Source organism: Sarcophilus harrisii, chromosome 6 (assembly GCF_902635505.1).
Source record: "Sarcophilus harrisii chromosome 6, mSarHar1.11, whole genome shotgun sequence".
Lineage (NCBI taxonomy): Eukaryota > Metazoa > Chordata > Mammalia > Dasyuromorphia > Dasyuridae > Sarcophilus > Sarcophilus harrisii.
The window spans coordinates 199,182,302-199,207,305 of NC_045431.1; positions in this window are offsets into that span (position 1 = coordinate 199,182,302).

Below are 25,004 nucleotides of genomic sequence, written 5' to 3' on the forward strand. Positions count from 1 at the left end.
TACCAGTGAAAGTAGTACCTTTATTGGGAAGGTCACGGTTTTAGTAGAGTTTGAGCTGCAGGAGCCCAGAGCAAAGTCTTTTCCTGGTTCTGCCCTAATTCCCTGTGTGATACTGGGTAAGGTATGATCCCATTCTGGGGCTCAGTTTCTCCTTTTGTACAATAAAGAATTTGATCAGAGGGTAACTAAGAGCCTTTCAGCTCTAGACTTTTATATTCTAGGTTAAAGACAGAGACCTTGACAGTGGGACTATGGTGGGAGCAGTATTTTACTGTATATATCAAGTTTATGAATGCCATAGACCCTTGAGCCTAGAAATAAACATTTTGAGGATGCTAAAGCCAGAATCTCACTTTCCTGCAAAAGCCAAAGGGACTGACACAGCAATAATGGTAAAAATGAAAGGAAAAATGACTGGATACATATTCCTAGCTTTAGTGGATACAAAGCTCCCTTTCCATCTATTCTCCTTTTATATTATTGAAGTCACAGCCTATATAGTTTTCCTGATTCTTTTACCTTCACTCAGTATCAGTCCATCTAAGTCTTCCCATGTTTCTTCAAATTCATCTTACTCATGATTTCTTGTGGTGGAGTGATATTCCAGTATATTCCCATTCCACAGTTTGTTCAGACATATTTATTGGGTTCTCAATTTTTCACTATTACAAAACACAAATGCTACTATGACTATTTTGGTATATTTAGGGCTCTTCTGTCTTTGACTTCCTTAGAATATATGCTTAGATGCAGGATATCTGAAACAAAGGGTATGAACATGTTTGTCACTTCCCCAGCATAATGTTCTTCCAAAGATAAATTACTGTTCCTGTCTCCAATTTATCTTGCATACATCTTGTTTGTATATAAGTATTTGGGTGCTGTCTTTTCAATCAGTATGAGTTTCTTAAGAGCTGGGACTAGTTTTACCTCCATGACCCCTGTGATTAGCTTTGTCATATAGTAGGGACTTAATAAAGCCTGTTGTATATTGTCTCTGAAGTCCATCAGTGACTATTCCAACTTGTATTGTATTTGTCTATTCTCATGGTGTTTTCTCAACAAGACTATTCAGATTACCTCTATTGTACAAATAAGGAAACTAAGACCTAATGATTTTTCGTGTGTCATACAGTTAATAAGTAGTTAGTATAGCATTTGAACCAAAGCTTTCAGAGTCCCAAACCATTGTATTATGTCTACTACTTCTGGTTACCTCTTAATCTACAACACCGCGTCCCCAGTATAGAATAGGGTCTTGAGGTAATGAGGTATAGAACTGGAAATTCCAATCAATTGAGGAGGTCAAGGAACAGAGTATTTATTAGTGGAGTGGAGAGTGTGAACTGGACAAGGCTGATTTCATCTTTGATCCCCCTACAGTCCCATCAGAATGGAAAAAGTCTTGGACCTGGAGCCAGGAAACCTGTTTCAGCTCTGTCAATAATTCTCTGTGTGGACCAGGGGCCATTTCCTTCCCTCTCTGGATCTCACTTTTCTCCTCTGTACAATAAGAAATGTGGGCAGTTCCTTGCCCAGACTCCCTTGCAGAATCGCAGTGGAGTATACCTGGCCACCCTATTGCCGACTTTCCAATGGAGTGAACGAGAATGGGCGTTCTGATTCTTCAGAGGTGTCTGAAGGCTAATTCATCCTTTGACCCTTACCCTCCGTGCTAGTGGTTGGGCGCGCACACACACACACACACACACACACAGAGCATTAGCCCTTCGGGCCCACAACATCCCTTCCTATTCTTTGTACCCAGAAGATACCCATACACAAGAGCCATCATACGGAGGACTCCACTCTTTGGCTCATCGCACACAGCAGCTACATACACCTCCCTCTCTTATCATTCTTGCTTCAGAAGGTATTGAAGCAGAAAGGGGTTGGAGACTGGAAGACGCTGAAGGGTCTCACGGAGGAGATCCCTTCTTGGATCAGGAGGTTAAACAAGACGCCCTCGGAGGCTCCATCAGGTCAGACTTGAAGATTTTCTGGACTGTGGGGCTGACCGAAGAACCCCAAACATTTGAAGAGACGACAGCTGGAAGTAATGAAGGCGTCCAAACAAGGAGTTTTTCAAAGCACCCACGCATTGGCTCAATACCTTTGAAAAGCCCTCTTTGTATGGCGGGCATGAAGTGTGTCCTGGCCATTCCCTTCCTAACAAATCTCTTTAGGGCCTTTTGTCATCACGCCGAATATAGCGCGACATTGTGTGGTCTTGCACACATTGTGGCTGGATAAAGGGGCCGGCTCCCCAGTTCCCCAGACTAGATGGGGGCCGTCCCTGCCCTGGGCTCTCAATGCTATCTCATGGCCGCAGCACAGGCGGAGAGCCTGCTCCCTCCCCACAAGCAGCGCGGCTCCTGGGAGGAGCCGGCCACCATTGATAGACTGGGTATTCTTTTCCGCAGCTTCCCCGAGGCATGTCATTGACAATTTCCTGGGCCTTATCGTCGCACAAAAAAAAGGGGGGTAAAAAAATCCTTTGGAAAGTGGGAACAAAACATCAGATGACATTGTCAGAGCACTTTCGCCGTCCCAATCTGTCCCTCCATCACCGGGCATGGCAAGACTGCTAACATCATCTACCACAAACACTCCAATCAACAATTTCAGGAGCACACTTATTGTTCTGTATCTATGATCTTTCCTCTGGGCTTCTGTAGCTTTTAAATCATCCTTTTCATTTCTCTCTCACCAGTCAGAGGAAGTCAAAAGATCCCGGCTGCCCCGGTCCCTCCCCGGTCCGTCTGAGCAACTGAGTCAATTTGTAAGCTACACTCTGACACGGAGATGTTCACGAGGGGAAGCGACCCCCCCCCATTCAATTTTTCTTTTATTTTCCCTCCTTCTCTCATTTCCCCCTTATTTCTCCCCAACCTTTCACTCCTCCTTCTTTCTTCTATTGTTTTCTTATCTTGTTTCTTTATCTCCTTCCTTTCTTTTCATTCTCCCTCTGCCTCCTACTCTCTCTTTATATCTTATATTGTTCTCTTCTACCTTTCTTTATTTTAATGCCTCTCTTTTTCCTCCTCTCTTCTGTTTTCTTTCTTTCCTTTCTATTTCTATCTCCCCTGGCTTTTTCTCCTTACCCATTCTCTCCCCGGCTTCTTTCTTATTTCTTTCTCTCTTCCTGCTTTACCCACCCAAATTATAATCTCTGGAGACAAAAATTCCTACATAGATAGCCTTTTTAAGTTTGGGGACTGTGAGTGAAAGATGATTTTCTTTCCTTGGTCAAGATTGCATGCTATTAATGCATTCATCCATCCATTCATTAATTGCTATAGTTTGATCTGTGTAAAGTAAGGGTAACCTCTTTAAATTTGGGGACAAGAATAAAAGATGATTCTCTTTCCTTGATCAAGATTGCATGCTATTACTGTATCCATCCATCCATTCATTAATTGCTATAGTTTGACCTGTGTAAAGTAATGTGAATTTATAAAGCTTTAATGACAGAATTCTCAAAGGTTACTTCCCTAGGGGCACCTTCTATCATTTAAAATCTCTCCACCTCAAAAATTGTGAACTTTATCTATTCACTCCTCCCTAACATCATACTCTTGTACCAGTTCACTTATTCCTCAGCTCACTCTTCCTAAGCCTACTTTTTACTCTCATTATTACCCAAAACCCTATACTTGGTTCAATAAAGAATTATCTACCATTCCTGGATTCAATTAGTATCTCTAATACAGCTGAATCCTAAGTCTGTCTTTCCAGTATTAATCTCTCTCCTGGGCTCCATCCTTAAATCACCAATGTCCTGCTGGAAAGCTCCATCTATATATGAAGTTTGGTGTCTCACCTGCAACATGTCCAGAATCTTTTGACTTAACTTAAACCTACTCAATTTCACAACTTTCTTAATATAGCCACAACTTTACTTCTCCCATTACTTCTCAGCTGGACAAATAGCAAGAGCTTCTTAATGTCTCCCTCCATCCAGTTTTTCTCCCCTTCAATACCTCCTCCATGTAACTATCAAATAGATATTCTGAAATAAGTAGATATGAGTATGTCACTCCTTTGGTCTGAAAGCTTCATTGAATTTCTATTGTCTTTCAGACAAAACAAAATTCTTCTGTTTGATATTGAAGTTCTTCACAATCTATCTCCAGTCATACATCTTTTACATTATTCCACTGCCTATGCTCTATGGTCTGGATTTCGTCAGATTCTACCTCTAGCCAGTTTATCAAAACAGAGTTAATGCAGTCTCCTGGCCAATGTTTCTAAGCTGAACACCTTCTTGCATAGCTAATTACCCGATAGGATAAAGAACAAAACAGCTGGTGAGAAGAGAGCTTGTTATGGCAAGGTAGGTAGGCTCAGGAGTCTGGTGATCTGTGACTTTTCCTGTAAGTCTCAGGTTTTGTCCTTTTGTGTGTTTATCTCTGGGTAGCACCCTATGTAGGATGATCTACTGGGAGCTTCCCAAGACTTTCAGAAGCTTGCAGAATATTGCATAGTACCTTCACTTGGTTATTGGGGGAAAAACACATTGTAAAGTGTCAGATGAATGGGAGCTGTTGTTTGTGTCATTGCCTTATGACTTCAATGAAGAATACCCTTAATTATCTTTCCCAGCATCCAAAATTATGTTAAATGATATAGGTAACATTTATTCAATTTGTTGGATTGAACACCAGCTATGAAATGCCACTGGGCTTGGGATCCTTCTGTCTCACATCTGTGGTTTGTGAATGAGATAAGAACTAGAGGCTTCCCTTAGACAAGAACCACACGTTAAGTGTGTGAATTTTCAAACAAGGAAGGATGCAGAGATTATTTCTGGCTACAAAGTGAAATTGGTGGAAACCAAATAGGGTTTCAGGGAAAGATGGCAGCTCCCAAAGTCTGTATGAACTCTGTAGAGACTAGTTCCAAGTGTGAGCCTGGATTGATACTTTAAAAAACTCAGCATACAGAATAGAATTAGTCAGAGTAGCTGACACATATTTATTTTATAAAGCTTTTAATTTTCAAAACACATGCATAGATATTTTTCAACATTCACCTTTGCAAAAGCTTGTGTTCCAAATTTTTTTCTCTTCATTCTCTCCACTACCTCTCCTAGATGGTGAATAATCCAATATATGTTAAACATGTGCAATTCTTCTATACGTATTTCCATCATTATCTTGTTGCACAAGAAAAATCAGATCAAAAAGGAAAAAAATGAGAAAGAAAATACAAGTAAACAACAACAAAAAACAAAAATCCCATGTTGTGGTCCATACTCAGTCCCCACAGCCCTCTCTCTGGGTGTAGATGGCTCTCTCCATCACAAGACCATTGGAACTGGCCTGAATCAATCATCTCACTGTTGGAAAAAGCCATAAGCTGAGACATATTAATGGATATGTCAGATAATAAAGACAGAAACAGGACAAAGTTCCAATGAAACAGAAATGTAGAAAGTGGACTCAGAGTTAGAAGAGTGCTAAGAGGCTCTGTAGCTCAACTCTTTCATTTACAAGTGAGAAAACTAGACCTGTGGGTCAGAGCCAAGATGATGGAGAAAAGCCAGAAGTTGCCTGAGTTCTTGTCCATTTCCCTCAAAAACAACACTAAATCAAGCCTCTAACCAGATTCTGGAGTGACAAAAAGATGGGGTGAAACAATTTTCTAGAAGAATTTCCAGAAAGGTCTATCTCACTTGGGTCAAAGGGGACTCCAGCCCAGTGCAGGAATCTAGCTGGAGGCTCTTACTCGCAGCGGAGATCAGCAGCTACAGCCCTTTGGTCCTGGTTCAGCAAGCCAGTGGCACAGCAGGCCAGCTGTGAGGCTCCAGCTCCAGGCAGAAGGCAAATTGTGGTCCCAGGAACCACAGGGCAGGGCAGCTCAGAGCAAGGGGTAAGCCAATTGCATCTCAGGCCCCAGCATGGAAAGCTAGTTGCATGTCCCCCATTCCTAGCAAAAGAAGCTTGGGACAGTATCCCCTGTACCCCAGGAGCAGAATTCAACTTAAAAAATGAACAATAAAACAAAAAAGGGCCCTCCCCATAGAAAGTTACTATGGTGACATGGAAGATCAGAACACAAATTTAGAAGAAAAAAAGCAATGGCAGAATAACTGCATGTGAAGCCTAAAAGGAAAATAAGAATTAGTCTCGCCCTTGACTATGCTGTTATTCATATTATTTCTTCTACTTTAAAAGACCTATGATCCTCTTATCTCTTCCATCTTCAAATTTATATATCCTTAAGTCAACTCCCTCTTATTCCTTCCTCTTTACCCTGCAAACTTCCTTGATTCCCACAGCCAGATTATATTCCAAAAGACAATCTTGGTACATACAGTCTCTGGGCATGTATGGTTCATGTTATTGTTGCTCACTCACTTGCGTCATGTCTTATTTTTCATGGCCCCTTTTGGAGTTTTCTTAGCAAAGGTATGGGAGTGGTTTGTCATTTCCTTCCCCAACTTATTTTACAGATGAGGAAACGGAGACAAGCAAATACTTAATAAATACAAATTGACTCACTATTTGGGGATAAATTTACCTGCTTATTATATGAGGTTCCTTCCAAACTAAGATTCAATGATATTGGGAAGAATGCCTCTGGCTAGAGCTGTCTCTTCTCTCCCCCTGACTCTAGTCTGCCTATATATCCCTAGTATTTCTTTGGCAGAAATCTTGTTCAAGCAGATTAAAAATGAAAATGGCCCCATAAAGCACAGCATTATTACTGTCAGCCACATAAAGCCAGTTATCCTTGCTGGGACGGGCCACGCACCAACTGGATACAGGTGACACCTTCCTCCCTTTCATGATAGCATCATCAAAAGCAGTAATTGAAGAACAAAGATTTCCCACGGTGATAACTAACTCCAAGGATTTACTGTGAGCTTAACTGACTACCAAGGACAAACCCATGGCATTTCTGAGCCAAAATGAGTCTCCTTGCATGTAGAATTCTACCCTACATTTTCTATGAGGTAGAGAGGTAGAAAGTAGGGATGTATGTGTGTGTTGTGGGGTAAAGGGGGAGTCATGGAGACTCACTGCATGTCAGAACCTCAGAGATTATTCATCTCCATCATTTTACAGAAGAGGCAAGAGTGAATGACTCATTCAGCATCACAGAGAAGGGATATTATTTCTCTATCCAGGAGTAGAATAATCAGGGATAGAATAATCAGGGTTGGGATTCAGTTCTTGTGCTTTACAAAGCAAGCTTTGTAAAGCTTTAGTTCTAAGTCTAAATTTCATACACCAGGGCATTTCTAGAAGGAAGAGTCAGAAGAATTCTCAGTATAATCATTCATTCATCAAACATTTACTGATTGCCTCCTATGCTCAAAGCCTTCTTTAATTAATCTTTCTCTTTTGCTCTCTCTTTGTCTTTGTCTCTGTCTCTGTTTCTCTTTCTCTATTGCAATTTCTCTTTCTTCATCTGTTTCTGTTTCTGTCTTTTTTCTCCATTTCTGTCTTTCTGTCATTGTCTATCTCCTCTGTCTCTTTCTCTTCCTTTCTTTGTCTCTCTCGCTTGTCTCTGTATAACTGTTTCTCTCTCTCGCTCTCGCTGTAATTAGTCTGTTTGTCTCTCTCCCTCCCTCTCCCTTGCTCTCACTTTCTCATAGGTACAGGGATCTCTAGCTATGAAACTGTATCCACCGATACATATCATCAACTTCCCAGATCTGTAGCTTTAGGCAGTTGCTTGGAACACTGAGAGGTGATTTACTTATGATCATACTCTGTGAGAACAATTGTAACTGGTGCAAGACAATGACAACTTTCCCCCAAGCTACCTGAATTAAGAAAAAAGTGACATTCTATTCTTTCAATAAGTAGTATGATGCTTTAAAAGGTTTGAGAGACATAGTTTCTGGGTGATTTAATAATTTTATTAATAGGGTCAACAGGAAGTAAGGTCATTTGGCTGTCTCTCTTAGACAAAAAACAATCATGGCATGAACTCATAGTCTATATAACCTTCCAAACAGTAGGTCATTCATCAAAGAGCCAGCAAATCTCATTGGTTAATATGATTGGAGGTGGATTATATTAAAATGAAAAGTATCTCTATACTGATTAGCCATAACTTTAGGCTATCAATTCAAAGAATATATATGTTTTTCAGTGGGGGATTGAGTGTGACTCCTGGACAGAGAAATTATCTCTACTTAAATCATTCCCAGTCTTCACTATCTAAACAAAAATGTCTGTCTCCATTCAACCTTGAGTAGAACAGTATGGATTTCCCCAATCTTGATTAAATTCCATGCAAGGTTGGGTGGGGTCAGACCAAGATCTAGGAGAGTCAATGCAATATCATTTTCAGTAATGTCCTTCTAAAAAAACTGGGCTTAAAGTCAGGACTTTGAAAGAAGGAGGCAAACTCTGAATCTCCCAAGATATTGGTTATTGACAATCACTTCTCACAGTAGAAGCATCTGTTCCTATCACCTACTAGCAAGGAGAGTTAAAATAGACTCCTCTCATAGGTCACATCCCAAGTGAATTTCCACAGTCCTGATTTCACTTTACTCTAACTCCTGCTGGCAATCCGACTGGTTCCAAAGTGTGTTCTAGCTTAGGATCTTTTATCCAGAGATTCTTTCTAAGGTCTTTCCACTCAACTTGGTGGTTTGGAAGGTGTCTTTCATATTGCCTGCTTAGACCTTCTTTCCCATTTTTAAAATTCTGTTCCCAGCACCATTAGACATAGTACTTTATCAGAGGCAAGTGTGGATTCAGAGAACTTAAACTTTCTATTTGTGTGACACTGGAGAAATAATTATATATCCTGGGCCTTAGTTTAATCTTATATCCTAAGGGAGTGTGGGGTGGTAGACCAGATAGCCTTTGAGGCCCCTTAAAGTTTTAGAACCATGATCCATGACCCTAGGCATCCCTGACCACAAGGCTGACCACTACCCACAATGCCTCTCAGGTAAGCTCAGGTAAACAGCAACAACCATCCATCAGAATAGTGCGGGACATGAGTTTTCAAAGGCCACAAGCAAATCGGGCCTCTTTTTATCCATTGGTTCAGGCCCCAGGAAGCACAGATAGTTACCTGGGCCATGGGAGCTGTAGGTCTATCAGTGAGTGTAAATGGACATAGACTGCCTTCCTTGCCTGATCTCCCCCACTGATTCCTGGCTCCTTACATACCCGAGACAGAATAAATGTCTGCCCGCCCTGTTTTGACTGGTGAAGAGAGTTCCAAGCTGATTAATACATTTAAAGTGCTGATCAGTTTGTCTCATTCACCCCCTCTTATCCTGATTGTAATGAGCAGATCTTTTAACATAATGCAAACTACATGTTTCACTGAAACCCACAGTTTTGCTTATGGAGTTGGAGAACTGGAGGTAAGCCTTCTTAAAGGAAATGGTACATTCTGGGGGCTAAAGGGGCTCTCTGGGATGGCCCAGACATGCTCCTGGAGTCATATTCTTTTCCACAAGTGCTTTTAGACAGAATTCGGAAATTTGGTTCTTAGAGACTGAGAGATCAATGACTTGTCCAAAGTCATAATAAAGGTTTAATACCAGAGCTCTCTGTCTTATAAGATATGACAACCAAAATGCTGGAGGTAGTAACAATGGGAAGCCAGTTGAAGAAATGATGAGGGAGAAACAAATCCTGAAAGCCTTAGCTTCTTTGCAGTGTCATAAAAACAGCACAACACAATTATATTGAAATATCCCACTATTTAACTTAATAATTTAAATGCTTGCCTAATGAGCTGGACTTGATTGGATTTGTGCATTCTCAATTAATCCTGCTAGATCATCTTCCACACTGGAGGTGCTTTCTCCTCAATCAGAAGGTGGGACAGAAACTCAAATTGTGGAGGTCCAAGCAAGCAGATGGGGCTTTGCTGAGCCCATTAATCCCTCTCTGCTCAGGCAAACAGGTCCACCACCACAGAAATGGTTCTGAGGCATATTATTTAGAAATAGCTTTTCCAACAAGAGGCCTGTTAATCGAGTTTGGCCCTTTTTCCTTTAGCTAAGGAAAGCTGTTTTTTATAAACACACTTAAAACATAATTTTCCCTCCATTGGAATCTCCTGGTGCTAATTGTAACTTGGCAAAACAGTATAAAGAAAGGTTGTCGTAAATGCTTTTAAAAATTATTATATGCACTGATTTCCAAACAGTTTCACCTTTGGGGGGAGGCAGGGGAGTTCATTCTTTCCTCAACTATGTGTTAACTAAATATTTCTATAAGGCAATTGGAGTAAAAAATACAAGCCCTTCTGGGGGAATGAATAGCTCCATCCACTCATCCAAAGACTGTGGAATCAGAGAAAGTCCCTTTTGAAAGTCAAAGAGCTGTTGATCCACTCTCAGGACAGGAACTGACAGTTCTGAAAGATTGAAGCTGATAATAACATAACACAGTGATCTCTAGACTTTTTTTGACTATGAACTCCATTCATATTTTTCCCCCTTGTAAATAGGTAAGTAGTAGGGGATGGGTAATTAATTTTCCTATGGCATCTTTGTAACTGCTGAGGCTGATAAAATATAACTGTTTTGGGAGACTGCTGTCCAGCCCAGAAGTGGGTAGATTAGAAGTTTGAACTTGGGGAGAGGTGATCAGAGAATACTGGGTTGTAAAGTGTAAAGGTAGATAAACTCTCCAAATGGAAGCTATGAATATATGAGAAGTGGATGGCCCCTAGGGCTCTGTCCTAGGCTTTCTTCTTTATACTATTGCACTATTTCATTCTCTACTCTTTCCCTTAGCATTTTTGGATTCAACTGTCATCTCTAAGCTGATGATTCTCAGATATATTTATCTAGTCCTATCCTCTTTCTGGCTCTCCAATTTTGCATCTCCAACTTCCTATCGGTCATCTTGAATCGGATGTCTTATAAATAGGATAAACACGACATATCCCAAAGGGAACTCATTATGCCTTCTCTCTGGCTCCCTCCCCACAAATCCAACCATCTTCCAAACTTTCCTCCTAAATGTCATAAGTGTCACTATCTTGTCAATCACCCTTTTATCTTGACCATATCCAATTTATTACTAAATCCCATCAATTTTACCTATAGAATCTCTCTTGTATCTGTCCCCTTCTCTCCTCTCAGGCTGCTGTCATCCTGGTTCTGGGCTGGATAACAGTCTCCCAAAGCAGATTTTTGGCTCCTCATCCCAAGATAAAGAAGAGTTGCTATATTCAAGGAGTTCTTTTTTAAGTCAGTCATTGAACAAAAGCAGTAAAATAGAAAAAGGTGAAAGGGAGGAAGGGTACAGACACAGAAAGAAGGAAGTAGAAGAAGCTGGATGAAGTAAAAGGAAGTGCTCTTATTAAAAAATAAAATAAAAACCTCCAAACAAACAAAAGACCCTGCTCTTATGCCAGTTCTGCCAGTGGGCAGAAGGCAGCTCAATGGGGCCCAGGAGAGCCAGTGGGCCAGTTTTGGTGAGAGCATTTATACCTGGGAAAATGTCACCCTGAGTCAAGGCTTGGTTTGTCATCTTGTTGATTGTCTAGATTTATTTATTTATTTATTTATTTATTTTTGATTATCTAGATTTATGAAAGAGATGAAGAATTATCTTGACCAAGTGCTCATATGATTAAACTTAATCTTTATAGTCCAGATTAAACTTTAGAGAGTTTGCTGCTGAATATTTACAAGCATTCCCTCGTGCCAATTACAAACTTAAAATGAGAAGTATTGCCTTAATTTTGTAAGAAGCAGCTAGTTGACAGAGGGATAGAGCACTGGGCTTGGAGTCTGGAAGATCTGAATTCAAATCAAGCCATAGACAGCAGCTGTATGACTTTAGGCAAGTATGATCTTTTTCTGCCTTAATTGCTGCTGGATGGAGCAGAGGATAGAGGACTATATCTGGAGTTGGGGGGTCTTCCATTCAAAATGACCTCGGTTACTTACTAGCTGTAGGACCCTCCAAGTCACTTAATTTCTGTTTTCCTTAATTCACACCAAGATCTTAGCCAGGAAAACACCATGGAGAGTAGAACGGCTCGTGGGGTCACAAAGAATTGCTCAGGATGGCCACTCTCCTTACGTACCAGAGGGCTAAGGACTCCAGCTTCCATTCTCCTTACACAATCAGCATCACTGTTAATGGCCTGCAAGGGTGGGTTCTTTTGCTGCTACTCACATATAATGGGTTCCCAACCATCTATTTGCCAATGACCCCAAATGACTTCAACATTAGTTCTCTCAGGAGGGCTCCTTTTTATCCATCCAATGATTCAAAGCAGTGAGGAAGTTATCCTGATGATGATTATGATGATGATTGTTGCAGTGGTTCTGATAGTACTGGTGGTGGTGGTGGTTTGGGGGGTGATAATTCCAAATTCTGAGCAGATTACCTGAATTCAAATGTCATTTCTGATGCTCATTATCTGTATGATCTTGAACCTTTTCCTTTATATATGTTTTTTCCCTATCTCTGAATAGAGTATCCTAGAGTTTGGGGTCCGTTTTCCTCTCTAATATTAACAGCACCCCTTAACATTCCCTTAACAATAATCTCTCTCCACTTGAATCTATTATATTCAGTCAATAGGTATTTATTAGGCACCAGGGATAGAGAGAAAACAAAAACAATTTCTACTCTGATACTGGTAGAAATATTTAAAAACAAAATACACTCAAAAATGCAAAGTAATTGGGGAGGAGGACAAAAGCAAAGGGGATAAGGAAGGAAGGAGAGGCCTGATATAGGAGGTAGCTTTGGAGAAGAATAGGGATGGTGCGTGACATGGTTTTCAACTTGGCCAAAGGCATGGGAACTCTTGTTGTATCTGATGGAATGTTGTATCTGAGAGAGTGGATGCAAGTCAGTTTGACTAAAATATAGAGTGTGTATGAAGGCTTTGAAATGTAGGAAGGCATTCAAGCCAAAATGAAAAGTGTGTGTTTTGTCCTAGAGGTAACAGGTACCCCCTAGAACATTGCAAGCAAGGGATTGACCTGGTCACACCAGTTCCCTGAATCTTGTTGCTCCAAAGTGCAATTGAGTTTATTGGCCAATTTTTTCTTCAACAGGAAGTCAGAGAAGGGGTCAGTGTGGATCCTGAGTGAGAAGATGCTATAAAGAGTAACGGATACAGAAAAGAAACACATTCTTAGGACTTAAATTATACCCCACCACCGCCATTAACCCTTAGCCCTGTGCTTCCAACCCCAGCCCTCTTAATCCTACATGAGCTTTTCCTCAGTCCCTGCCTTGTAGTGATGACTTTGGAACATATTCCCCAAAGTGCTCCTTCAGCGTCCTGGCCAACCCGACAGCTTTATAAGTACACAGAGAATTCCAAGTTCAAAGGGCATAGGACTGTTGTTTGGAGGCTGGGCCTTAGACTGACCAGGTTGCATTATGGCCAAGTGAACTGCCCTTCAATATTCTATACAGGTGCCTTCCTCGGCAATGATGGACGGGAGGCTCTCAGTTGGGAAGCACCAAGCTGCTCCTTTCTCTAGCGATTCTGATCACGCGATCACTGCCAATTAAAGAGGGAAGGATGTCATCTCTTGAAATAGCATTTTAATGAGTGATAGTTCCCGAACAAATTGTTAGCCCGAGATCCCTCATTAGAGGGCTTAATTAGATCCATCGTAAAATATATTGATAAATTCTACTGAGCTAGTTCTCAGAACAATTTGCTTTCTCGGTACTCCCTTAGAACACTTTCTGACCCTACACTGGGCTATAAAAGGGTCCCCAGTATCCACTGCTGCAGGGGGGAGGGGGGAACTGAATCATTAACAGCTGTGAAAGTGAAGGTGGGGTGTGATGGGGGTTGGGAAATCAAATAAAGGTAGGGCAGAAAAACATCAAAAGATTCCAGGAGACACCTTTCCCTCAAAATGCAGTCTCTGTTCTCCTCTCACTGACTGAGTTTCTCAAAGCAAAGTTCATGAGATTTATTGCCAAAAGAAATGACTATAAAATATAATTCAGATTCATTCTTAGTGTTTTATAGGTGAAGAAACAGGCTTAGAGAGATGGCCAGGGACTTGTCTAAGGTGACACGGCAAGCTATCAGAAGGGCCAGTGTTCAAAGCAATGCTCTTTCCTATTGTACACCCAGGAAAAAGTATGGATTTATGTATGTGAATACATGCTTACTTGTAGTGTGAGTGTATAAGTGTGTGTTAGTGTGTGTGTATGTGAGTGTGTAAGTAAATGTATGTGTGAGTGTGTGAGTGTGTATATAAATGCATGTGAGTGTGAGTGTAGGTATCTGAGTTTGAGTGTAAGTGTAAATGTATGTGAATGTGAGTATGTGTGTGTAAATATGTGTGTGTGAGAGTAAATGTGTGTGAGTGTATATGTAAATGCATGTGAGTGTGAGTAAAACGTGTGTGTAAATATGTGAGTGTGTGTAAATGTGTGTATATGTGTGTGTGACTGAGTGTGAGTAGAGTGAGAGTATGTGTGTGTTGGAGTATATGGGGGGAGGTACCTTTGTAGACAATCTCTATACATCAATAAGAGAGGAGTGACTTTTCAGCTACTGGAAAGAGGGTTAACGAACCAAGAGTTACTTACATTTTCCTTGAATACCCAACTCAATACTTCTACTTCTTTTTTTCCTGAAAAACTGCACAAGTGACTGACACTTAGTCCTTTTCTCTCCCTCTATTTCTACACCCAATCCTGTTTTTTCCCTCTATTCCTGCTTCTTTTCCCTGCCTGTTGTCTCTTGCCTTTGTCTCTCTCCATCTCTGTCTCTGTCTCTCCCCTCCCCTCTTCTCTCTGTCCATTTTCTTTTTCTCTTTGGGGTTCTATCGGTCTTTTTCATTTTCTGTACCTTGGGGTTTTACTTTCTCTGGGTCTTTCTGCCTCTTCCTCTATGTATGATATACTCACTCTCTCTCTCTCTCTCTCTCTCTCTCTCTCTCTCTCTTCATTTCATCCTCTATGTGTCTTCCTCTGCCTGTCTGTCCGTCTGTCTTTTACACCCTGCTCTCTCTGCCTGTGTCTTCCCCAGATTGTGCACACGCACTCATAATTTATATCTTAAACGCTTTCATACCCAGGATCACAGCACATGTAATAGTGATATGCTTTTGCTATACAAAGGAAGGTGCATTAGGGATTCTAATGAGATAAATATTTAATTCCCAATTGCAATCATGTTACAGGTGGGACTGACACCTTCACACACACACACACACACACACACACACACACACACACACACATTCATGTACTACTGAAAGCTAAGGGCATTTTAACCTGAATAGGAAGTATTTTGCACCTATAATAATAACAGTTATTTATGCTCCCTCCCTCCATTCTAATCAGGTCTATGTCACTTTTGCCAGAGCTAAATGTGGGTACATCTGATCATGAATAGGCTGAAGATGGGGGGAAGGGGCTGATTATAAAGGGTTGGTAGAAATTTCCTAAATCCTTAATTATAGTCAGTGCTTAAAATCACTTTCATATCAGCCAAGAAAAAAAAGCAAAAAGAGAGCAAGAGAGAGTGGGGAGGAGGAGGAATGGGTAAGGAAGGAGGGACAGAGGGAGAGGGGAGGAGGAAGGGAGGAAGAAAAGAAGGAAGAAAGAAGGGAGAAGAAGAGAGGAATGGAGAGCAAGGGAGGAAAGGAAGGGAAATAAAGGTGGAAGGAAGGAAGGAAAGAAGGAAGGAAGGAAGGAAGGGAAGGAAGGGAGGGAGGGAGGGAGGGAGGAAGAGGGAGGAAAGGAGAAAGAGAGAAGGAGGGAGTGAGGGAAGGAAGGAGGGAGGGACAAAAGGAAAGAAGGAATGAAGGAAAGAAGGACAAGAAAAAAAAGCAAAAAGAGAGCAAGAGAGAGTGGGGAGGAGGAGGAATGGGTAAGGAAGGAGGGACAAAAGGAAAGAAGGAATGAAGGAAAGAAGGATGACAGAAAAAAGAAAGGAAGGAAAGAAGGGAAGGGAAGGAGGAAGGAACAATGGAAGGGAGGGAGAAAGGGAGGGAGGGAGAAAGAAAGGAAAGAAGGAAGGGAGAAAGGGAGGAAAGAAGGGGAAGGGGAAGGGAGGAAGGAAGAGAGGGGGGAGGGAAAATGAGAGAAGGAGAATGAGGAGAGAGAATGAGAGGGAAAGAGAACCGAGAGAGGCAGGATAGGAAGTAGAGAGGGAGAAAATGAGGAAGAAAGGAAGGAAGGGAGGGAAGGAGGAAGAAAAGGAAGGAGGGACGGAAGAAGGGAGGAAGGGAGAAAGAAAGGAATGAAGGAAGAAAAGAAGGAAGGAAGGGAGGGAGGGAGGGAAAATGGAGCAGAGAATGCTGGTACAAGGAAATGTAACAATGGGTAGTTGAATATGGGACAATGGGGGTTGAACTATGGACATCAACTCCATTCTCCTTGGAAGTTGCATAGTTGCATCTCTCTTGATTCAGAAGACCTGAGTTCAAATCCCAACTTTGACTTTTTCTACCTGTGTAACTCTGGTCAAGTTGTTTAACCTTCCTGAGCATCAGTTTCTCTATCTGTAAAATGGTGGTGGAAGTTGGACTAGATAACCACTGAAGTTTCTTGCAGTCCTATATCCAGAATCCTCCAACAGAATTTAAATAAGCTCTTTTCTTCCTTTTTTTTTTTTTTGCTTTTTTTTTTATCTTTCCATCTCTAATTCTAGCATAGTACCTGGCATGTTATAGGTGCTGATGGACTCTGAGGTTTTTCCACCTCTGGATCTATGATCCTACACACAGGGCAATGGAAACCCACAAGAGGAATACAACTTTCCTAACATCACAGAGCAGGTTAGCTCCTTGAGGGCAGGATCTGTCTTTTGCGTTTCTGTGGAGAACTCTATCCTTAAAACAGTTCCTGGCACAAAGTAGTTACTTAATAGGTAATTATTGCCTGACTGGCTGACAGCAGCCCAGGGCTACAGAGCCCAGGCTTTTGTACATAAATTCAGGACAGACAGATGAAATAAGAGCATTTTCCAGACTATGAATGCTCACATGTGTGGGGCACTTTTCTCATTGTCCTGAAAAACTGGGTGATGTAAGCCCTGCAACATCCATTTTACAAAGGCTCAGAGAGTTATTATTAATGTTTCCTTCTGCAGCATTGCAAGTCCATATAGGTTGGAGAGTAATAGAAAAACCTAGAGAGTTAGCCCTGAGGTCATAGGATCATAAGTTTGCTTCTGTAAGGACCTGATCTTTTTATATTGCAGATAAGAAAACTGAGATTCAGGGAGTAGTTAGTAGTAGGTAGGGCATAAGAAAATAATAAGAAAGGTGGAATTTGAACTCTTTCTCCCCAAGAAGGCTGGATTGAGGGGAGTGGGAGGACCTGGACCTCTCCTTTCCTAGGATGAAGACATAGACTGCACCTCTGAGAAGTCACATATTTTATTATTATTATTATTATTTTTTAATTTGCAAAGCTTACTTCAGTAGATCAAGTTTGTAGGTGTGCTGAGCTTGGGCTGGACGTGGGGATCATACTCTTCCCCATTTCATCAAAATATTCTCATTTGATCAATCCCAATTCCAGGGGCTGTGGAGGTCCAGACACAGATTGCTGCAGGCTCTTGTCTCCTAAAGCTCAGTGGTTCAGGACCAGGGATATTCCTCACCACCCACTGCCACCTACTGCAAGATTTCTAGTAATGCACAGAGACCTGCTTTACAGGAGAAATTTGGGGATTTCAATCTGTGTGCGTAAAGAGGCCCTCAAACTGAAAGTAGTCAAACATCCACTAGGGATATTATAGAGAATATTATTACTCAACTGTTTTCTAAATCAGGTATTCTTAATGTGAACTTCATGGAGTGAGCTGGGATAGGATTACATCTTTATTTTCACTCACTTGTGACTGAAATTTAGCATTTCCTTTGATTATAAATATAGGCAATAAATATTTCTTTGAGAACAGATCCAGAAATTTCATTAGACTACTAAAGAGATCCATTACACAAAAGACTTTAAGAATATCTGCTCTAGATAAGGGTCCTTCCAATTGTGAAATTGCATAATCCAGTGTCTGAGTTGAAGATAGTAGGGACATTGAGCCTGGAGAAGAAAACACAGAGGTATGTTAGCAGTCTTTTTGTTTTTGAAGGAGTATAGATTCACAGTCTTTCATATTAAATCTGTACTCCACTCCCCAGGGGAAAAAAGATCATTTTGCATATATTTTGTATTTGGAAATTTTGCTTCAGTAGAATAGCTTTGCACATGGCATTTCCACATACTCTCCACCCCAGGAATACAAGCTCTGTGATGAAAAGGACTGTTTTCAGGACATATTGGCTCTTAATAATCCTTTCTGTATTTGTTGAATTAAAAGCTGATGGGTGGAATTTTAAGATTAAAAAGAAGGAAGAGAAAAAAGAGAGGAAATAGGTAGGGGTAAGGAAAGGGAAGAAGTAAAATAAAGGAGAAAAAAGAGAAGGAAAATAGTACAGTTGAATCTTGTGGGGATTTTTAGTCCACAAGTCAATACTGTCTATTCTTGATCTGAATCATGAGCTCACGAGAAACTATGAATAAGACAATGGATAGAAAAGATGAAGAGAAAGGATTCTTGGCTCACTCCACTACTGGCTCGCCCTCTGGCTTGTTCTATAACTATTCCAGTCTATTCCAATCCATAAATGCTCTCCTTTGCACACACTCTTTTTCCAGCTCCCTCCATGCTTTGTCTTCCTCTATTAGAATGTAATAGAGTTTTCATTCTATTAGAGTCTAAAGGGGTGGCTAGGTGATGCAATGGATAGAACACCAGGCCTGGTGTAAGAAGCCCTAAGTTCAAATTTGTCCTCAGCCTTCTACTATCTGTGCAATATTGGGCAAGTCACTTAACCCTGTTTGCCTTAATTTCCTCATCTGTAAAATGAGGCAGAGAAATGGCAAATCATTCCAGTATCTTTGACAAGAAAACCCTCAATGGGATCACATAGAGTCAGACAAAACTGAAATGAGTGAACAACAAAAACGACAACTAGAATATAAGCTCCTTGAGATGTGGTACCATCTTGTTTAAATATTTAAACTGTCATTTATTTGTCTGTCGTTGTATGTATGTATATATATATATATATATATATATATACCCATCCATCCATTTATACATTTATCTATCCATCTATCTATTTCTTATCTATTCAGTTGTCTACCCGTTGATTTATCTATCTATCCATCACCTATCTATCTATCCAGCCATCCTTCCTGAAATATGATGGCACAACTCAAAAATTACAAGAGAAATATGACAGTTGTTCAGAATGCCTAACACAACACATTCCTAGGTCTAGCAAAAATAATTTTAGGTTTTTTCCAAAATTGCCCTGACCTATAATAGGAGCTTTTAAGATGATGAAATCTCTTCCCAACTCAGATCCTCTCCCTGGCTCCCATTGCCAGCAAAATAAAATCTAAATTCCTTGACTTAGGATTCAAGGCTTTCCATGAGTAGGGCCAAGATTTGGGTCTCTTCTACATTATGACCCATCACCTACCCCATACTACATCAAAACAGAATTCCATACTTCCATTAAAAATGATTCATGTTTTTCTAGCCTTTCAGTCATATTGTTCATTCTACCTGAGAGGGGCAATGGACCCCCCCCAACTTTCTTCTTGTCTAACCAGTGCTTATCCTTCAAGATCCAGCTAAAATGTTACTTTCACCATGAAATTCTCCTCCTAAAGGAAGTCATGTCTCCTAAGAGAAGTCAGAATTTTAAAGGCTTGTATTCTAATTCTGTATGTCTCAGATTATCTGCCATACTAGATCATGAGCTCCCTCAAGCCAGAGACCAGGACTTATTTATATTTCTTTCCTCCCTTCTCCTCTCCAACCCCAGATGTCGGATGCAGAGCTGGTAGTCAGGAGATATTTGCTGAATAGTTGGCATCCTCAGGTCTGACTGGACTAGATATATTGCTTTGCCAATTAGTAAGTGACATAAATCTGGAAGGGATAGGTCACACAGGATAGAATCCAGATTTTTAAAAACACATCTCAAAATGACTAGACAAATTGTGGACAAAGAATGTCATGAAATATTACTGTGCTATAATAAATGACAACATGATGAAAACTGAGAAATATGGAAAGATTTACATGAACTGCTGTGAAGTCAAGTAAGAAGAGTCAAGGAAATAATATACATAATTTTTAACCAAAAAATGAAAATGGAAAGAATGATACCTACAAAACAACCCAAAATGAATATAGCAAAATAAAAATAATACACTTGGTTCCAAAGAATGGGATATGATAAGACCCCCCCCCCCTCACTCCTTTGGGTCCATAGATATAGGAAATGCATGTACTGTCAGATTTCTTTTTTTTTTTATTTATAGATGTTTTTCATCATTTTTTCTCTTTTCCTCTTTAAAAAATTATTCTTTGGTTATGATATGGTTCTTTGAAAGGGAAGAAAGGAAGGAGATCTAGCTAATGTAAAAACAAAAGATAACAATAAAATTGATTAAAATATATCTAAATTGAGAACAATGGAACAAAAATAAGATGAAATTTGATAGGGATATATGTAAAATTTCATATCTCGCTTCAGGACCGACTGAACAAATACTAAGCAAAGAACATATACTAAATCAACATAAAGATTTGGGCTTTTTAGTAGACTGCAAGCTCAATTGAGCCAATGGCATATCATGGCAACCAAAAAAAAAAAGCTAATTCAAACCATGATGTCCCACATAAGAGAAATGAATGTTGTATTGTGCTCTGGCTCTGACCAAACTCTATTTAGAACATTGTCTTCAATTCTGGATATTGAATTTTATTAAGGCTATTGATAAGCTGAAGTGTGTCTAGAGAAGAGTCAATGGGATGGATAGTTTTATGAAGATGAAGCTCATCTGATGATCAGTTGGAAGAGTTCTGAACATTTAATTTGAATATAAAAAAAAGAAACTGGTAGAAGAGTAGTATAGGACATGGTAAGGAAAGATCCATGTTTAAATCTTACTTCTGACCTGAAACAAGTAGAAAAACATGAGGGAAAATCTTGAGATTCCTTATCCTTAGGACAGACTCCCCACCACCTCTCTTCTTAGGGTAGGACCTACAATCTCCCATCCTTGCCAGGATAGAACTCTCCCTTAATCTTCCATAACACCACTGTTCCAAGCCAGAAAAGTAGTCCCATTCTATAAAGAAAAGTTACCCAATTTTCTCATCTTCCTCAGAAAAATTGTCTACCTTTCAACACCCCTTCCCATCCCAATAAATCATGTCAGTTTTAGTGTCTTGGTTTTAGGGATGGTTGAAGATTTCCCATCACTCTCTCTATCAAGTGTGACTTTTATTAAAGTTTTGCTTTTCCACTTTCTGCTTTTATGGAGATCTCACTCTTTCTAGAACAAAAATCATTTAAACATGACAACTTAGATTGTAGACCCTCACAAAGTGTTTGCCTGAAATTCCCATTGTTTTAACAATATTCTAACAAATTAACAATATACCATCAATTTATTAAATTGTCAGAGTTCAAAAATGGTTACTAATCAGTCTATTCTGTTATGAGAAAAAACTGTCTCAACCCAGGATTTCCATGACTGCAAGAATGGAAGAATGACTTATTAAGGTACTTCCTCAACTAAAGTCTTACTTAAATGACTTTTTCAGGGGACAAGTAGGTGGTGACTCTAGGTCTTCTCTTATCAAGGCTGAATCCTAAACCTGTTTCCTTGATATTTTCTCCTCCCATTTCCTCTCAGACTTTACTCTATCAATAAGTTGTGTATCTTCCCCATTTGAGAATCCTTAGAATTAGAACTAGAAAGAACTTTTGCAATAATCTAGAATATTCACCTCACCTTTCAGATGAAGAAACTGACACTCATCGAGGCTAATTGACTTAACCAGGATTATTGTTAAAAACAGAAAAGGGATTTGACTTTCAAATACAAATCTAGTGCCCTTCTCTTTATACTACACTTTTTCTTCAGCCTCTGTCTCTCTACCTTTCCCTTTCTCTCTCCTTTCTTCCTTCCCTCCTCTTTTCCAACTATTTCACTTCTCTCTTCCCTCTATCTTTCCAATCTCCTGTGCACATTCAAATTTCCCTCATCAAACAACCAAGCTCCTAAAAATATTGCCCATATATTTATAGTTTTTGTCACCAGTGTCTCAAGATCTCCTTACTGCTTGATCTATTATAACCTTTTATTTCTATTCCTAGCACTCTATATAACTCTAGTTTCACCATCAACTCCCCAGATCTTTTCTAATCATCATTTCCCTTTATGTCTTTGAAGTGTTTTAAATTCTTTGCCCCCGATGTCTTCTGAAGTGATGAAAAACCTTCTGGAGGCATGAACTGTGTCATATCTGTGGTTTACCAGTGTCTAGCAACAAGGTTCCCAACCTATGTTTATTTCTAAGATACTATATGTTTTCTGGTTCTCCATTAGCCCATCTGCCTAATCTTTATCTAGTCTCTTCATAGGCTTATCTTTTAACCTCCATTGCTTAGATCAAAGTTTCTTCCAAGCCTCTGTCTCTCTGAAACCCTATTCTCTTTAATAATCCTTGCTGATCTCACCTTGGTCAAGGCATCAATTATTTCCTCTATGATACCCATATCCATATTTCTAGCTCTAATCTCTACTGAGCTTCAGGCTCACATCACAACAGCTTGCTGGACAACTCTAGCTGGACTTGTCCCATTGACATTTCAAATTCAATGTATCTAAAATTAAATTTATTAACTTCTGTTAATGAAACCTAAACCCTACTGTTCTTCCTAATTTCTTTATTTCTGTGGATGGTAAAGCTACTTTTCTAGGCCCTGGGTTTGAAGCCATCTTTGATACATCCTTTTCCTCCATCTTCCACATCTAATCAGTTAGAAAATTCTGTTTACATCCCCAGCATCTCTTGCCTTTGCCCCCATTCCACCTTAGGCACCCATTCCCTCGTCTTCTGTAACAGGCTCTTTATTAGTCTTGCTGCTTCTAGTCTCTTCTCTCTAATCCATCCTTTATGAAACTGTCTAAATAATCTTGTTAATACATTGACTTAATCATATCATGGCCCTGAACAAAAGCAATTTGTAGGTCTGCTGTTGCCAATAGATCAAAAAACTTGTTTACAGGAAGATTTGTAGGAAGTAGAGTGATATAAACAGATATATTACATATTTATGTATGCACATATATACTTAAATATATATATTTGTGTGTATAGATATAGATAAACATAGTCATATCTATAATGTTATAAACTGGAAGAAAAAACAAGCTAAACTGAATGCTGTGAAATTATGATTCCCAAGGTGGCCTTGAGAACAAATTAAGAAAATGTGTGTCTATTACCTCTTTGCAGAAATGGTAGACTATGTTTATAGAATATTTTACAAATTATAATACATAATTGATATGTTGTTTCTCTGACCTATTTTATTTCTTTGTTATTTTTTATTGTAAGGCATGATTCTTTGGTTAAGGAAAAGGATGTTTGCATATGAAGATGATTTAAAAACAAAAGATAACATTTTTTTAAAAAATGAGTCTTATTTCACTTTTGCCTTCACATCTCTAGTATTATACACAGTGGATGGCACATGATAAATGCTTAATAAACACTTATGAATTGAACTAAATTTCCTCCCAGACAAAAACAAACGATCTTTCCTTAAAGGGTCTCCACATTTGAACTTCAACATTCCCTTAAGCTATTCTGTCAAACAATTCACCACCTTCTTACAATCTATGTTTCAACAAACTCCAGTACTCAATATTATTTGAATCCAACCTTGAATTTTCTTGCCTTCTGGCTTTTGTGTACCTGCCCTTTTCCTCATCTCCTAGGTCTGGGATATGCTCCTTTCTCATAGCAACCTGTTGAAATCCTTTTCCTCATTTAAAGTGCAAATTAGGGATTGTCCCATCTATGGAGGCTTCTCTTTTCTCTCATTAGAAATAATCCCTCCTCAACTTCAGCTGTGGAATTTGTTTAATTATTTGTGTATGTTATGTTTGCCTTCATATTAGGTTATATGTAATCTCTCTGTAAGCGGCACTTTTGCTTAGAACTTTGTGTTGCCAACATCTGGAGCAATTCCTTATTCCTTCTTCAATAATTTATTAGACCTATGACCTCACTGACATGCATGCTTTCTCCATTGTTTCAGGTCACAGCTCAACTGAATCATCTTATTCTCTGTAATTCTTGAATCACGTTCTTGTAATATGTTAGATACCTTCCTCTGGGTTGTTTAACAATTTGTGGTTATAAGAGAAACCCTAGGATTGTCCATATATTATCACATGCTCTTACCATAAGATCAATTGACCTGCTTTTCTAAGCATCGCAATAGTCCATTAATGATGTGCTGGATAGAGAGGTGACCTCAGAGCCAGGATGATTTGGTTCCAAGATCTGCCTATGACATATATTTATTTTGTGGTCCACAGAAAGTCACTGAGCTTTAAGTGTCCCCAGATAACTCTCTAAGAGAGAGTTAAGAGACTTGAGTTATAGAGAAAGTATTAATTGGCCCTGGTAGAGAAAGTTCCTCATCCAGATCTCCCTATAACAATGTAATATTACATCTGGTTAGGGGGAAAATCCCTTCTACTACTTCTTGGGCATAGAATCCATTGGAGATCTGCTGTTCTATATTTTTTCCTATTCTGGATTTCTCCATTCATCCTTGGGTCATTTTCAACTTTGATTCTAGAGAGATCATTGGGCTCTGAGATTCCTAGCCCATTCCTATAGAAAAGAATGTTCACATTGAAATGATGGATCTTGGCTGGCATGGGGGAATAGTTTAGTATCATTAAAATAAGACCATTTTTCAGATATGACCCAACCTGTTCTCTTTCTCTTCTTTAATTGTGGGACAATTCATTCGGTCCCACTTGTCTCAAACAAATGGATTCTTGGGTTCACTCAATGTTTTTCATATGCTTAACAACGGGTCTGGGATTTCCTTGTTTGGGGATTTCCTTCCAGTGCTGCAGATCCCCATCCATCTGCCAACTCAAAAGTTTGCCATGGTGGACTTGCCCTATGTGCAGGAGACCTTCTTCTTTTTCTCC